General features: G+C 36.6%; 1 protein-coding gene across 1 annotated transcript in view; it reads left to right on the top strand.

The window, feature by feature from the left end:
* The first annotated feature begins 1,252 nt into the window (after window positions 1-1,252).
* The window catches only part of LOC137988199 (fucolectin-like), a 73,995-nt gene continuing 69,987 nt past the window's right edge, over window positions 1,253-5,260 (top strand). The window contains exon 1 of the mRNA XM_068834248.1: window positions 1,253-1,389. The gene's annotated coding sequence lies outside the window, so the exon portion shown is untranslated. The remainder of the gene's footprint in view (window positions 1,390-5,260) is intronic.

Consider the following 5,260-nt stretch of genomic DNA (forward strand, 5'->3'; position numbering starts at 1 on the left):
GATGATGATGATGATGATACTACTACTACTACTACTACTACTACTACTAATAATAATAATAATAATTCGACAATTTGAGTATCGACGGCTTGAAAGTTTACGGAAGAAACCGTGAATCGGATAATCTATGTTTTATTCACTATGATAATCATTCGATCTGAAATGAACAAGATTACGTAACAATCACTGAGATATTCGAATCCCGGGGGGAAAGGGGGGGGGGGGGGACTCGCATATGAAACAGACGGGGATGCTCATCGTCTAGCTTAGGGGTGTAAATTTTGGATTTTGGTCTCGCTTAGGGTGTTCCGGGCAAAGCGCCAATATTTTAAGCCGCCAAGGTCTCATTAAGGGTTCCGCGAAGAAACACAAAATTACGCGAAGAGAAACAAAAGTCAAAATTTTCTTTTTAACTTGTTTTTAGGGGTCAAAATTTGCTTAAACCACGCCCAGATGGGTCTCCTTTAGGGGTCACAAAAAGCTTGAGCCACGCCCAGATGGTCTCCTTTAGGGGTTAAATTCAAAATTTGCGACGAGCATCCCCGTCTGTTCCATATGGGAATCCCCCCCGGGATTCGAATACGCTGAAATCTCTAAGCAAATGAAAAGAAAAGCATCAAAATAAAAGACTGAACTAAACTTACTTCTGTGGCGGGTTTCCCTAAACTACGAACTCTTGAAACTGAACTCGACGGCTTAACACTGCTGAAACTAGTTGACTTAAACTACTGAAACTGGTTAGCGACTGACTTATATCCTTTCAAACACGTGCTATTGACTGATCTGAAACTTAAGCCTTAGTTACCCAAATGAATTCTCTTAAAATGTCAATCAAAGCTTTGTGCGTTTCCGGTAATAATTAATTAATCAGTTCTGTCGCGGTAATAATAGTAATAATAATACTAATAATAATAATAATAATAATAATAATAATCGGTTTAGCTCATCAAGTGTTTGTTACCCTTTATCTACTGCATTAGTAAACAAAAAAAGGTTCTAAATGTTAGTTTATTTGGGAAAAGCCGGAGCAAAGATAAAACGAGTCTTGTTTTCCGCCAGGGATTTTTCAACTGTAACCTAAACTGCAGTTGTTTATTTAAACGTAGGAGACTGTATTGATTGGGATCTTGGAATGGAAAACGGTTTAATCCCAAATGAAAGGATAACAGCCTCCAGTACCTACGTGGGTGCTCCGGCCAGTTTTGGTAGATTGAATGACGTAAGAGGAATAACAAGTATCTGCAGATTGACCTACAGTCGCTTCATGTAATCTGTGCTGTGTCCACTCAAGGGGCAGGAGTTTTTCGTTACTGGGTAAAGAAGTACACCTTACAGTCATCTACAGACAATAAAACATGGACAGATTACAAAGAAAATGGACTTGTTAAGGTGAGTTACAAAGTTGGAGATATACCAAGGCATAAACGTTTGAGCCGGTGGACATTTAGTTTATAATCAATGATTACATCATCTCAGTACAATATGGAATATTAAATGAAAAGTACTTCTTGCACTGAATAGCGTCATGCAGATGATAACGAGAGTGCGATTACTTTTTTGCTTTTGTTGTTATTGGTTTTGAGGTAGAACAGAGTTAAAAGAATTTTTCTCCACAAAAACTAATAAGACAAAGTTAATGGGATCGACGCAGGCCAAAACCAACATTGTGTTCATGCTGAAGGAAGTGAACTTTGTTCAACGTTTTCCTCCAAAGAAGACTTCAGCGAGAATACATTTAACCAGCAGTGAAAGACAATTCACTGCCTCCATTTGTCTTGTTGTTTGTAATTACACTTAATGGATAACAAACGAAAACCTGGCAGTTTTCAGTAGAGTCGTTTTTTTTTACGGATGTGTTCACCTTTCTTGTTTAATGCTGGAATTTTTAGCGATTGAATGGTAACGAATAACCCGGAAATTGAATATTTCTGCGTCACAAGAGCCAGAAGGCCTGGGTTGCAGAAGGTGTAAGTGAGGGATTGTAGGTAGTGACTTAAGTGTATCTAAGCTAGGTATAGCACGTGATTAGTCATTCGAGGCCGACACCTATTACCCACGATTTTCGAGATTTTCGACGTATAGTTAAGCGTCATTTTTGTTTTAATTATACACATTTATCTGTTACGCAATTCGTAGTTTGCACTCACGTGATTAGACGGCCATGTTGGTGCACAAAACAAAAGTAAAATGTCGCTCGCGTTTTGTATAATAATAATAATAATAATAAAAATAATAAAAATAATAATAATAATAATAACAATAACAATAACAATAACAATGATAATGATAATGATAATGATAATTATAATGATAATGATAATGATAATAATAGAGACAAATTCCCCGAAGACGTTTTTTACACCAACATGGCGCCATGACGTCCGAAGTATTTGCGGCACAGAATTTGGTTCGGGAAGGATACGTTTCCATTTTTTCCCACCGGGTTTTTGGTTTTCGTATCCGCCAATGCCGCTACTTTGTGTATTGTATATCCTTTCCTTGCTGTATTGTGTGTGAAATGTGTTTAGTCAAAATATGTGCGCCCAATAGATGTGGCTTTTTTTCTAATATCCATGTTTGTAATGTTAAGACGGTGTGCGGCCTAAACGTCCAAAGTAAACCTAATCGTATATTTCTCTCGTGTCTGTTGCGTAGTGAAACTAGAAGGTATGTTTAGTCGTTTTGCTATAGGTCTCAATTATAATATTAACAGTATGCCAATTTTTTATGACGCATAAGTGATAAGAATAAGAAGAAAAATATTTGACCTGATGTTCTCATATCACAAGCAAGTGCTACTTGAACTTTTATTCCTTCTTTGCTATTCATTGGCATACTTTACACTTAAGGTGGCTCAAACCAGTTTCAACACTTGAAAGAAATGTTCTTATTAGAAGAATTCACACTACAAGACTTTATCACTTAACAGAAATGTTATGGCACCATATCAAACAACAATTATTGCTGTGAAAGATTCGGTCATTTTTGTGACGTAAAAAGTTACCGAGGCAACAGCCACTCACATCTCAAAAACGAACTCGGTGACCCCATTTTTTATATCTGAAATGTTATTCAGCATGCCAAAACATTCTGTAAAGCGGATTCAGAGCCACCTTAATTTACTGAAGAATTAAGGTAAATATGAATCCGCTTCACAGAATTTTTTTTCAACTTTGCAGAAAGTTTTATCTTTGCCTGCTGATCACTTTTGTGCAATGAAAGATTGGGGTCACCATAGTTAATTCGTGGAGATGGTTATGAAACTCGACAAGTTCCTTTCTTTCATGTTTAGCCTTTACCCTGAACAAAACATACCTTTTTTCGAGAAGATAACCAATCAAATCCTTCGATTAAATTATACGCAACTAATTTGCAAACCCATGCGAAGTAAAAAGAAAAGATTGTGCAGGGTCATAGTTCAACATCGATTGAGACAACATTTTTCTTTTTTTTGATTAAATTTTTTTTTTTAATTTTAAACATATCTTTTGATATTGTTGACGACAACATTGTTCTTTCTTTTGAAGGTTTTAAGGTTTCATAACCAGTCGCTCGATTAACTATGGGGTCACCAAGTTCGTTTTTCAGATATAAGCAACTAAAACCAAAATATAAGGTGTTTTTGCAAGGCTTTCCTGTTACCATGGTAACTGTTTACGTCACAAAAATGACTTAATTCTTTTTCAGCAATAATTGGTGTTTGATATGCTACCATACCATTGCTGTTACGTGATAAAGTGTTGTAGTGTCATTCCTTCTAATTTTGGACCTAGGTTATTATATGTAAAACTGTTTGGCTTGAAAAAAATTGTTCTAAAACGAATTCCAATCAACTTCTATGGGATATCATCAACTTAAAGGACTGATTTTTCAATTTCTCTGATAAAATTCTCTCTCTCCACTGCTTTATGCCTAAAGTCTTTCAAAGCAGTAGGAGTAGAAATCTTATGCTATGACATTGATATTGGCCATCGAGTTCCCAAACGAAATGCAATTCCTAGTCCAAGACCAATAGTTTGCAAATTTACAAGAAGGATTATCAGAGAACAAGTCATGAACAATCGGAATGATGCTTGCAAAGTCACAGCAACTTCTGTTGGTATTCCAGCCGACTGCTCTTTTGAAAACGTAAGGTTCTTCGACCATCTCACTCCCCAAATCCGACAACTTCCTGTAGATGCCAAGAAATTTCAAAATCGGAATGGCGACAAATTTTGCTGGGAAAAGAATTGTGTCGTTTATCTACGTCAAACCAAAGTCTCCTGCCGATTTAGAGAACTTTGCGGAACGGCAAGGCCTTCCTTTGAGCTCAGTAACCTCTATTATCGAGTTTAGCTTACATGTTTTCTTGTTTCCATAATGTCTAGTGACTCGAATTTATTATCTGTCCTTCCCGTTTGTTAACGACTCTGCCCACACTTTGATATGGTACTATTTTACTTGACGATTCACTGAAGGGAAAAACGGTGCAAATACATGAGATTATAAGGAAAGGTATTAATAGAAATCCAAGACAAAACGAATTCAGAAAAAACCGGACACTTACAAGATATGTGCGGCTCGCCGGATTACAGAAACGGTTTTTCATACAACATGAACAAACTTATATGCGAAACTAAACAATACCAGTGAAACTGACACAAAGAACAATACCAGCCTTACCAGGGTGTTAACGAGGTAGTGTGACAAAGGTAGACAAAAAACAAGCGAGGCTTTCTTACTGACTAAGAAAACTATTATAGTAGGACAAACAAAGAAAGGAGAAAAGAAATAAACTCTAATTACACGGAAAAAATACTGGAATTCGTGGCTACACCGTTAATCACTTGGATGATAGCTTGTTTAATTTAGTACTTTACGAAATGTCCAATGGGCCTGTACATTATGACGGAGATCGTCTCGAATCAATATTATTTAATCCTATTGACCGGCCTGAGGTTGGGAATATGCTTTCCAGCTATTTCGATCCCGACTTAAATTTTGAATCTCGTCTTCTTTGTGGTAAATATTTCGTTGAAGGAGAACTTAAAATCAAAGTAGTATTGCAAATAACGGGAATGTATTCTCCATTATGCACATTAATGCTCGTAGTTTGCTTAAAAGTCTCGATAAACTTAAATTGATAATGATGAATATGCAAACACCACCTTCGGTTATTGGTATCACGGAAACTTGGCTCAATGATGCCACTTCAGAGTTACATCTACATCTACATGTTCCAGCACTCGGCAAAGTCCCTTTTTGACTTGTGGCTGTTTCT

Source organism: Montipora foliosa, unplaced genomic scaffold, assembly GCF_036669935.1.
Source record: "Montipora foliosa isolate CH-2021 unplaced genomic scaffold, ASM3666993v2 scaffold_411, whole genome shotgun sequence".
In the NCBI taxonomy this organism is placed as follows: Eukaryota; Metazoa; Cnidaria; class Anthozoa; order Scleractinia; family Acroporidae; genus Montipora; species Montipora foliosa.